Genomic DNA, 12,894 nt, shown 5'->3' on the forward strand with positions numbered 1-12,894 from the left:
TGAGGGTCTTTGCTGAACTGCTTATCTGTTGGGTTGTAAAACTTTTCTACCTTTAGACAGTGTCCTCTGTAAAATGATATGGATGACAATGTACTAAGTTTTTCTTTATTAATATGGGTAGTCTCCTTATTGTGGATGTTCATTTATTTAACTGGCTACAGTCAGCAAAATCTACTCGTGAAACAATATTGCTTATATTTTCTCCATTAAACTATACTAATTATTTTATCTGAAATTACCAATTTTCCACAAAGAGCAATACAATTACCCTGTCAGCTTCAGGTAACCCTATGAAAATGAAATATTTTAGCTGAGTTATATGGTTAAACTATGGTATTGCAAGAACTCCCATCTGCCAAGGAAAAATTTTATTGGATGCTTGAAATTTTCAACATCCCAAAATGAGTTTTTCAAGTTACATCAACAACTATGTTTATCTGGTTTTGGGAAGGGCAGTGAATTGTGAAATGTGATGAAGGTAATGCACCTTCATTTTTTAAAAAGATATTTTATGATAGAACACTCATTTAACAATTTCATTCCTAATCTACCAAGCAAGGTTTATTGTTATATACCTATAATTGGCCAACATTAATCTTAGTAGAGTATTAAAGATAACTTCCTAAGCTGAATTTTCATTGTATGATGTCTAATTGAAATATAGGCCATAGTGCACAGTTTGATAAATTTTTAATTTGTTCAAATCTTTTTCAGGTTCCAAAGTAGGTTTAACATTAGAAAGAGCAGGACTTATTCCATATGTAGAAGCCTTTGGCAGATCTCTCAGATTTGTGACCATTCAAGTGTATAGGTAAGCTATATTAGCATTTTTCTTGTGAGAGGTTATATGTATAAAAATTATGCACAGTTTACCTTTATACATCAACACGTGCTGGCTAGCCTAGACGTTAGGCTTACACATTGACTGTACATAACAAAAGCACGATCATTTATGTAACGTTAATTAATTAAAATTTCTTAAAATCTTATTGTGATAATGTAGCACAAGCATTTAAGTAAATCCTTATGTTTAACTTACAATTTTATTTTTTATTTCATTTTGTTGGTAAATTTAAGATGTCATAAATTCATTGTCACTGTCCAAGTTATACATTGGAGGAATGGGATGGTGGGGGCTGGATGGGGGGAAATTCCTGAGTAGTGAAGGCAGGAGGATGATGAAATTTCAATGCCTAAGGTCGTGACACTGTTATCATGAACCTGTTGTAGGCACAAAGTCAAGCATAGTTACACAGCAATAATGGTATAAGTGGCTAATTGGCCCTAAGAACCTACAGTAAGTCTTGTCTGTCTACTTAAAAAGAAAAAGAAAAATCTTTTTATAGAAAAGCAGAAGAGATATTGTTATTTATATAATTGTAAAGAAAGAGAATGAGAGGGTAAACAGACAGAAACTCCAAAAACGGTTCTACAAGCAGTCAGATCGGAGACTTTATGCTGACAGTCGATCTAAAGGACGCATACTTTCAGATACCAGTCCATCAGTCTTCAAGGAAATTTCTCCGCTTCAGTCTTGCAGGGAAAGCTTTCGAATTCAAGGTCCTGTGCTTCGGATTGACAACGTCTCCTCAAGTTTTTACAAGAGTGTTCACTCTCGTGTCGACGTGGGGCGCATGCTCAGGGGATCAGACTATAAGATCATGGATGATTGGCTAGTGATAGCAAAGTCCAGGGAGAAATTACTCATGGGGACAGGGCGACCCTCCTGCAGCTTTGTCACAGCCTAGGTATTGTGGTAAATCAGGAAAAGTCGCAGTTGGATCCAAGTCAACGTTTGGAGTATCTGGAATGGTTATAGACACAACAGAGAAGCCAAAGTATTCCCGACAGACCAAAGAGTAGAGAAATGCAAAACAAGTGGTGGGAATGCCTTTCTGGGAAAACACGACACAGCCAGCAAGACAGTGGCAGGTGGTGCTGGGAATCCTAACCTCCCTGGAGAAGCTAGTACCCACAAGGAAGGCTTACACCTTCGGTCCCTACAATGGAGGATGAAGGAGTTTTGGTCACCAATAGTAGATCACCCGTACGAGCAAATTCCCTTGTCGGCAGAAGTGAGGAAAGACTTGCTGTGGTGGGTGAACGACGACAATCTGACAGTGGGTGTCCCCCTTCAACAATCCTCTCCAGACCTCTTGCTGTTCTCGGATGCATCACTAGAAGGCTGGGGAGCCCATATGGAGGAGTTGATGGTGTCAGCAAAATGGAGTTGCAAGGACAGAGAACTCCATATAAACGTGCTGGAGTTAAAAGCAGCGTTTCTAGCTCTACAGGAATTCAGGGAGAGAGTAAAGGGACACTCAGTGGTATTGATATCAGACAACACCACAGTAGTAGCTTATACAGGCGGCCCGCGGTTAACGGCGCAATCACTCAACGGCGAATCGGTTTTACGGCGGTCGTCAAAAATAATCATTAAAAAAATAAGGCATTTTAAAGGTTTCTTTACGGCACAAATTTCAGTTAACAGCGCCGCTAGCGCCGTTGTCTAACGAGTTCATACATAAGTAGAAATGCCGTTCAGACCATAAAGGTTATGCAAATTATATAAACAAATTTTATGGAGAGTTATTATGTAGGTATTAGGGTAAAATATATGCCTCTGACGCTGTTCTATGCCGAAAATATCGAGTTACATAAGTGCAAATTTAGCTTTGGATGTGTCGATTCATAAATGTTCATGCTTTTGTTTAAAATGTGTATGAAAATGTATTACGTGAAAGGCATTTTTATTTCTGTACAGAAATATGATACAAAGGCAGCTTTTGAAACTGTCCTTCACGTTATCAAATACGATGTGTTTTTTCATGTTCTTTCTTGTAAGCCGACCGCCTGCCGCTGCTTCCGAAAATATCGATTTTAAAAAAAGTGCAAATTAGCGATCGATGTGTCCGATTTTATAAATGTTTATGCTTTTATGTTTTAAACTGTGTATGAAATGTAATTACGAATAAGGTATTTTTATTTCTGTGCAGGAATATGATAAAAAGGCAGCTTTTGAAACTCCCCTTCAAGTTATCGACTACGATGTTTTTTTCAAGTTCGTTCTTGTATGCCGCCGTCTGCCGCTCTTTCGAAAATATCGATTTAAAAAAAGTGCAAATTAGCGATCGATTTGTTGATTTTATAAATGTTTATGCTTTTATGTTTAAAATGTGTATGAAAATGTATTACGAATAGGGTATTTTTATTTCTGTGCAGAAATATGATAAAAAGGCAGCTTTTGAAACTCCCCTTCAAGTTATCGACTACGATGTTTTTTTCAAGTTCGTTCTTGTATGCAGCCGTCTGCTGCTCTTCCGAAAATATCGAGTTATAAAAAGAGTGCAAATTTAGCGATCGATGTGTCGATTTTTCAAATGTTTATGCTTTTTGTTTAAAATGTTTATGAAAATATATTGTGTAAAGGTATTTTCATTTTTGTACAGAAATAAGATACAAATTAAGGCAGCCTTTGTAACTACGCTCCACGTTGTCAGGGATGGTTTTTCATGTTCGTTTCTTGTCCGCCAGTTCCGAAAATGCATTGGTGTTATTTTATTAATTATGCATCTTTTCCATAAATCCTTTAAAAGTTATACATTATTTCACTGTATCCAAGAATATTGTATGTATTCTGCATATTATTGTATTCTAAAATAACTACGGCAAACTTAAGCCGTATTCCGCGGAGCGGCCAATGTTGTGGTTTGAAATCAGCTGATGAATACGAGTCTGTTTCACCATAACGCAATTCTGAGCGAATGCTCTTGCTTCTAGTTAGCATAAACGAATATCTATATACTTGACTTATATGAGACAAAGTTATTTTTCCATATACAGCGTGTTTTTAGGTGGAAATATTTATTGAATATGTCTCGTTGTGAATGTGAACTACTATTTTTTTCGTTAACAGATTATGTTAGCGGCATGTTTATTGCGTAAAAAATTACGCGATTCCGTTCGCAATACTTAATCCTTTATATCATCATAATACGAACTTTACGTTATTTATCTTATATAGGCGGCGTGAAACCAACAGTAAAATGTGTTCTTTCAAGCACAGTAGTTTTTGATTAAAATGATTTTATCCCCAATTTTATCTACAGTTGTGTGTGATGGCGCAGACGTTTACTGCAGTTTTATCCTTGTTGCCGATGTACGATTATAGTCATTAGCAGCTTGAACAGTTTTCTCAGCTTCAGTTATAACTAGGTTTTAAATTTAACGGTATATTTCCCGATTGAATCTTTAATCTATATTGGATCTCTGATCTATAGCGAATAAAGTTATTACATTAAAGATATCTCAGTTCTATTCTATACATAACAAGCCATTTATACAAATACGGTAATGTTGCACTGTAGTACGATGATCGAAATACAAGCCAACAGATGTTATCCAGTTCGGTTGTACTTAGAAAAAAAAAAAGTCTTTTCTCGTTCGGTTGTTCATGGCTGTACACGTTCACGCAACGAGTATAAACGTTAAAACCATACTTTCATCATTCAGTTCCTCCTTTTGCTGTTACTTGAACTTATGTAACTAGAAGGTGGATAAAGTTAGGCCATTGTAATTTGATCTCTCATAAAATCGAACTATCGTAGGACTAATGATCGTAACCTGAACACTACAGCTACCTGTACACTGTATAAACTTTATTATATCTTTACATACTCTAGACACCCACATGTACTGTACAGTAAATTCTATAGTACTATACTGCATAAATATAATTTTACTTATTGCGCCGTTGTGGGGGATTACGGCGCCTTTGACTGGTCTAGAGTTTCGAAAGAAGGTGTGCGGCGGCCGTAGGCTTTAAATTCGCTCAGCGTCGAAAATCGCTTGGCGTCGGTGGCCAGGAACGGAACCCCTGCCGCTAACCGAGGGCCGCCTGTATAAACAAGCAAGGAGGCCTAGTTTCTCGGCAGTTACATGTGATGACAGTTCAACTTCACCAGTGGGCTATAGAGAACCTGGTAGACATCAGGGCCAGGTATATTCCGGGAAAAAGAAACATAGTAGCCGACAAGTTGAGCCGCAGGGATCAGACTGGGAACGGAGTGGTCCCTGCACCAACAGGTAGTGGACAGGATGCTCATGTTGTGGGAAGGACCGATCATAGACCTATTCGCACCAGGTACACAAAAAGTTGGAAGTGTATTGTTCAGTAGTCCCAGACGCAGAGGCAGTAGCAGAAGATGCGCTACAACACCCCTGGGACAATCTGGACGTGTACGCATTTCCTCCATTTTGTCTAATCCGTCAGGTTCTGAACAGGGTAATGCGGTCTCAGAACCTCAAGACGACCCTGGTAGCCCCGTTATGGCCAAAAGCAGAGTAGTTTCCAGACCTACTGGAACTCCTAGTAGATGTGCCGAGAGAGTTACCCCCATGGAGCAACCTACTGTGTCAGCCGCACTTGGAGAGGTACCACCAGTCGGTGAAGTCCCTATCGCTTCACGGGCGGAGACTGTCAAGTATCTCCTCCGAGCGAGAGGGTTTTCGCAGAAAGTAGCAACTCAGATGGCAGGAAATATCAGAAAATCATCTGCGACAGTATACCAAGGAAAGTGGTCAGCATACAGTGATTGGTGTCGTAGAGGGAACTTGTCTCCACTCGGTACCACTATTCAGCAGTTAGCAGACTTTCTGATATATTTCAGAACAGAAAAGCATATGTCTGTATCTGCAGTGAAGGGGTACAGGGCGGCTCTAGCCTCAGTCTTACGAATGAAAGGAGTAGACATTTCGTCTTCATAGAGTTGCCAGCTGATGAGGAGCTTTGAACAGTCATGCCCACCAAAGGAGCTAAAAGCCCCCAGATTGGGTATCTGACCAGGGTACTGAGTAGTCTGACAAAACAAACCCCCCCTACGAACCACTAAGGCAGTCCACGGATAGGAGCCTGACCCTGAAGACAGTCTTCTTATTGGCCCTGGCTTCAACCAAAAGGGTGGGGAAGCTACATGGCCTGTCATATCTCATAAAGCACTCGAGAGGTTGGAGGTCAATGGTATTTGAGTTTGTCACAGAATTCGTGGCCAAGACCCAAAACCCAACAATAGTAGACGGCAGATTCGACTCCTTTACCATACCTTCCTTGGCAGACTTTGTAGACAATGACAAAGATGAGATGCTCCTGTGCCCCGTCAGGGCACTAAGGGAGTACTTAAGGAGAACAAGGCACCTCAGGCCGGGGTGCCAGAGTTGTTCGTAAGTACAGGACGGATCAAGAAGGAAGTGTCCAGGAATACAATATCGTTTTGGCTAAGGGAGACGATCAGAGATGCTTATATGGCAGAAGACAGAGGGTCAGATAGCCAGGTGGGAGCTAGAGCTCATGACATCAGGGGCTTGAGTGCTTCTCTGGCATTTAAGAAGAACATGTCTGTGGATAGAATTCTGAAAGCTGGTGTGTGGAAACGCCAAACAACTTTCACCTCATTTTATTTGAAAGACGTTGCCCATAGATCCTTGGACACTTTTTCCTTGGGTCCAGTGGTGGCGGCCCAACAAGTGATATAGCTCATCCAGTGCCCCTGGGTCGGGTCGTTTGCGTCTAGTCTAAGATGAAGGTATGAAAAGTAGAATGAATGGGATGACTAGTCTTTTTTCTTTACTACTTTCTTCCTACTCCTTTAACTACGGGCAAATATGAAGGAGAGTACCGTCATGTGCTGGAACGGACTAGATGCAGGTGAGGTGGTCAGCCATACTGTGAAGCTATGTTAGGTTATGATATACTTTTCAGTAGCAACACACCCCTCTAGATAATAGGGAAAAGAGGGGTGAAGGTGGATCCAGTTGCAAGGGACAAGAGTAAACAATAGAATGGTATCTACCCAGTGGGGGAAAACCAATATAGATCCGCTTATATCTTTGGTTCTAGGTTCATTGTCCATTCTCTTAGAATTTCCCTATATATTCGGAAATGGATAAGGTGGCAAACTCCCCAGTCAGTTGTAGAGACTTACCTCCCTCCAGTAAGTAAGTCTATCCTAATGTTAAAGACCGAAGGTTTGTTCCGCATATGAACAAATACCAAATTTGTAAACTAAATTTGTATTTTTCATAACTAACAAACCTGAGGTCTTAACAGGTAAAGGCCCACCTCGAACCACCCCTCTAGCAGTCTAAACTGGGTTAGAAATATAACTGGTGGGTCACAGGTAGCGGTGGGCATTCTGGGTATACATGCCCCGTGACCTGGTATAGATGCCAATAGTCCCTGGATCTCACAAGTGTAATTTTAATTCTACCGGTTTCCAGCTTGGTACTAGTAAATCCTAATGTTAAGACCTCAGGTTTGTTAGTTATGAAAAATACAAATTAGTTACAAATTTGGTATTTTTTCTTCATGAGTAAAGAATTACTTTTTTGCCTTTTTTAAGTTTTATTTTTTCAGTAGTTATCAAAATTTTAATTGTTGGAAGTGATTTTCACACAATTTTCAAGTATTTATTCATTGTGTATGAGATCTGTTAAAGAAAAATGGTGTTTCAGTGGCATGATAATGATCAAGTAATAAGTACCTATGTTTTTCTTCTTGAGTAGAGACTGGTTTGTTTGTTTACCTTTTTTTTAGTTTTAATTTTTCAGTAAATATTAAAATGTTATATTGTAAGTAATTTTCACACATTTTCAAGTATTTATTAATTGTGTATGTGACCTGTTAAAGAAAAATGGTTCTCAGTGGCATGTTAATAATGCAGTAATAAGTAAAATTTGTATGTTTTTCTTCACATTTGTATGTGTGATCTTCACACATTTGTCAAACAGTATACTAGTGATGGGACACATTTTTGTGAGCCAGTAAGCACAGGTACATGACAAAGCCATGAACAACACAGTAATAACAGAAAATAGGATTGCAGTAGCATATGCAGAATATGCATGAGTTGTCAACAGTTGAGGGAGGATAGATAAACTAGAATGTGAAGTAAGTGAAAACAAACAGAATTTGAGTGTCAACCAAGGGTAATTGGATCATATCAAAGTTTGAACTGGAAGAACCAGTCTTTGGAAGCCTTGAAATCAGTGAGGCTTTGCACTCACGCTCACATTTTGGCAGTCACCTTCAGTTTTGGTTTGAGAACATTGCTTATCACATCAAGCTCTCCTGCCCATTAATGTTCATGCCTGCTCAAGTTTGCCCATTAAATCTAACTTGTGATTATTGGCTGATGACCATTTGATCTAAAACAAAGGCACAACTAGATATAACTCAGGATAGTATCTTCTAGGGTTTGCCACATTTGATGAAGTTGGTAGATGCAGTTTTTGCTACTTTATCTGCTCCCTTACTTTTTTCATACCTACAGCGTGTTGTCATATTTCAGCATTTATGTGAACTTTGTATAAATTTTTCAATTATTGTTCTAAATGTGTCTTGTAGAGGGTTTTCCTGTAGGAGAAGTTTTGTTTGGGTTTCAATAGCACTTTTAGTCTGTAAAAGTTATAATATTTTGTAATATGAACTGATGAGTTCTGCATTGATAACAGATGCAGTGTTAGGTAAGGAGGACCAGCTTGGAATGATTGAATAATGAAATTATTTACCAAAATTAAGTAGACCCATTCACTAGCATACTAAAATGTGCACAGTGAAGGGGTTGTTAATAATCCTTCATAATTTTTGAAGAAATTTATAGTGGTTACATTTGGAAGTTATAAATGCTTGGTTCATGGTTTTCTTTTTTAAGCAGTGTTTACAATACCTATTGCCATAAAAAAAATCCTAAGACATAAAGTTTTGTTACAGCTGTTTTTCATCTATCCAATTTTGTTTAACAAACAGAATACTATACTGTGCATTGAAGTTTCTCATCGGCTTTTGTGAACTATTGCATTTCAGATGCTGTTTACTAATGGAAAGTTAATGTTTGCAGATGGTGTGTACATAACATACCTTTCTACTACAGCAAGGGATGCGATTTAGCAGAACCATATCTCCTGCTAGTTTGGAGTTGGTTTGAAGTAGCAGTTGCATATTTTTGGGCTGGGCTAGAATCAGCAGTAAAATATATTCCCATAATGAAGGAATCTGTAAGTATTGCTATTTTCTTTTGTAATTTTAGTGACATTCCAGTGATGATATTGTCATATATGTAGATCTTAATGTATGATATAGTAGATGATTAACTCAAAATACAACATATATGGTATTTATTTCCAGTTTAACAAGAGTCTACCAGGGTTAAGCACATCAGTTAGTCATTATGCAAATGCTGCGCTTAAGTATGGGAATACTACTGCAATTGCAGTGAAAGATGCTGCAATGCCTTATCTGTTGCAAGTTCACCATTATATAGCTACTAAAGTTCTTATGTAAGTGAAAATTCAGATCTTTTTCTTTCTAACTTGTGTTCCAGCTTTATTTCTCTATATAAATCTCAGGGCATTCCAGCAGATCAGTGTTCTAGGAAAATCCTTATAATGAGCTTCCCTATCATAGTGAGATTTTGTGGTTAACCCTTAAACGCCAAGCCGCTATTTACCAGTGTCTCTCGTATGCCAGCGGCGTTCGGGAGTTAGTGCCGAAGCGGAATAAAATTTTTTTTACAATAAATCACAGCACACTTAGTTTTTAAGATTAAGAGTTCATTTTTGGCTCCTTTTTTTGTCATTGCCTGAAGTTTAGTATGCAGTCATCAGAAATGAAAAAAATATCTATCATATATAAATATTGGAATATATGACAGCGCAAAGAAAAATTTCATATATAATTGTATACAAATCACGCTGTGAGCAAAACGGTTAAATCTAATGAGTTTTTTTTTTCTTTGTATTGCACACTAAATTACGGTGATTTTGGTATATAACAAATTGTAAAATGATCAAAGCGACACAGAGAAAATATTATCACAAAATGATGCAGGAATTTGTAACGCGCAGACGTAAAATAGTTTTTTCAATAATTCACCATAAATCGAAATATTGTGCTAGAGACTTCCTGTTTGTTGCAAAATGAAGGTAATTGATTGAATATTACTAGACTGTAAGTGTTTTAGCTTACAATTGTAAGTTATGACCATTTTGGTCGAGTTAAAGTTGACCGAAGGTCGAATTTTTTCTAATTATAGTGATTTATATGAAAATATTTCAAAACTGATAAAAGCTACAACCATGTGTTATTTTTTGTTGTATTCTACATGAAATTGTGCACTTTTCAATATATAGAATTTTATGTAACGGCTAATATAAAACGGTGCAAACATTACAACAAACTGACGAAAGAATTTCAGAGATTTCTTGGCAGTTACCGCACGCGGACTAAGGAAAAAGTTTTTTTCAAAAATTCACCATAAATTGAAATATTGTGCTAGAGTTTTCCAGTTTGTTGCAAAATGAAGGTAAATGATTGAATATTACTAGAATGTAAGAGTTTTAGCTTACAATTGCGTTTTTTTACCATTTCGGTCGAGTCAAATTGATCGAAGGTTGAAATTTTGGCACTTATCATTATTTATATGAAAATATTTCAAAATTGATAAAAGTTACAGCCATGGGTTGGTTATTGTTGTATTCTACATGAAATTGCACACATTTTCATATATAAAGCTTTATGTAACGGCTAATATAAAATGATGCAAACATTACGACAAACTGACGAAAAATTTCTGAGATTTTCGGTAGGGTTACTGCGCGTGGACGTAAGGAAAAGGTTTTTTCAAAAATTCACCATAAATTGAAATAATGTGCTAGAGTTTTCCAATTTGTTGCAAATTGAAGGTAAATGATTGAATATTACTAGAATGTAATAGTTTTAGCTTACAATTGCGTTTTTCGACCATTTCGGTCGCGTCAAAGTTGACCGAAGGTTGAAATTTTGGCACTTATTGTGATTTATATGAAAATATTTCAAAACTGATAAAAGCTACAACCATGGGTTGTTTTTAGTTGTATTCTACATGAAATTGCCCACATTTTCATATATAAAACTTTATGTAACAGCTAATATAAAATGGTGCAAACATTACAACAAACTGACGAAAGAATTTCTGAGATTTTCGGCAGAGTTACCATGAGCGGAGGTAAGGAAAAAGTGTTTTTCAAAAATTCACCATAAATTGAAATATTGTGCTAGAGTTTTCCAATTTGTTGCAAAATGAAGGTAAATGATTGAATATTACTAGAATGTAAGAGTTTTAGCTTACAATTGCGTTTTTCTACCATTTCGGTCGAGTCAAAGTTGACCGAAGGTTGAAATTGTGGCACTTATTGTGATTTATATGAAAATATTTCAAAACTGATAAAAGCTACAACTATGGTTTTTTTTGGTTGTATTCTTCATGAAATTGCACACATTTTCATATATAAAACCCTATGTAACGGCAAACATAAAACTGTGCAAACATTACGACAAACTTACAAAAGAATGTCTGAGATTTTCAGCAGAGTTACTGTGCGGATGTAAGGAAAAAGTGCTTTTCAAAAATTCACCATAAATCGAAATATTGTGCTAGAGACTTCCAATTTGTTGCAAAATGAAGGCAAATGATTGAATATTACTAGAATGTAATATTTTTATCTTACAATTGTGTTTTTCTACCATTTCGGTCGCGTCAAAGTTGACCGAAGGTTGAAATTGTGGCACTTATTGTGATTTATATGAAAATATTTCAAAACTGATAAATGGTACAACCATGGGTTGTTTTTTGTTGTATTCTACATGAAATTGCCCACATTTTCATATATAAAACTTTATGTAACAGCTAATATAAAACGGTGCAAACATTACAGCAAACTGACAGAAGAATTTCTGAGATTTTCGGCAGAGTTACCACGAGCGGACGTAAGGAAAAAGTTTATTTCATAAATTTGCCATAAATCAAAGTATTGTGCTAGAGACTTTCAATTTGTTGCAAAATGAAGGTAAATGATTGAATATTACTAGAATGTAAGAGTTTTAGCTTACAATTGCATTTTTCGACCATTTCGGTCGAGTCAAAGTTGACCGAAGTTGAAATTGTTGCACTTATTGTGATTTATATGAAAATATTTCAAAACTGATAAATGCTACAACCATTTTCATATATAAAACTCTATGTAATGGCTAATATAGAACAGTGCAAAAATTACGACAAAGTGACAAAAGAATTTCTGAGATGTGTCGCTGATGCTTTTTAGTGTGAGAAGAAAGAAATTCGTGCATGTGCGCCTGGGTAACACTTGTAAACAAAACAACAGCTTGATCTGTGAACTCCCAGCATCCCTCAAGGCGAGTGATTTAAAATTTTTCGCGAACTAGGCCTATAACTTTTTCCGCGAATATTTAAAAAACTTTTTGTAGTCGACGTATAATACGTCCAGTCAGCGTTTAAGGGTTAATGGACAGTATTCATTACCAGCCGAGCTGTTGTTTGGTACAATACCTTTGTCAGTAGGATAAGATGAAATGATTGTGATTGGTTGTGATTTAGCAGTTCATGGGCAGCAAAGATACTGTTAATTAAGGGAAGTGTGTGGGATAAGAGAGCCTATTTTGCACTCTTTATTTTTCCTATTTAGCTTTTCTGATCACTGCGTATTAAGCATCCTCCAGGATTGCAGAGCATCTTTTATTATTATCATCATCATCATCATCACATTATACTATTTCCAAGAGGCGTACTACCTGTAGTGCAACCCAGTATGGTTCCTTGGGAGTTTTTTTTTTTTTTTTTTTTTTTTTTTTTTACCACCATATCCCTCCCATTTGGCCCCCCAGGCTGTATTGTCAGCCTTTTACTTATTGACCACTCCAAGTTGGGGTCTTTTCCACCCTCTTTCCACCAAATACCCAGCTTCTTAAAACTTAACCTCTCTAATTTTTACATCTCATGTGATGATAAATTCTGACAAACAGTTTAAAGTAGAAATGCAAGCCATTTTTGTTGTCATTATTAA

At 36.9% G+C, this 12,894-nt stretch overlaps 1 pseudogene; it reads left to right on the plus strand.

Moving 5' to 3' along the window:
* LOC135221288 (transmembrane protein 214-like) overlaps positions 1–12,894 on the plus strand; it is a 324,587-nt pseudogene that overhangs the window by 130,414 nt on the left and 181,279 nt on the right.

This window comes from Macrobrachium nipponense, chromosome 2 (assembly GCF_015104395.2).
Source record: "Macrobrachium nipponense isolate FS-2020 chromosome 2, ASM1510439v2, whole genome shotgun sequence".
Taxonomy (NCBI): Eukaryota; Metazoa; Arthropoda; class Malacostraca; order Decapoda; family Palaemonidae; genus Macrobrachium; species Macrobrachium nipponense.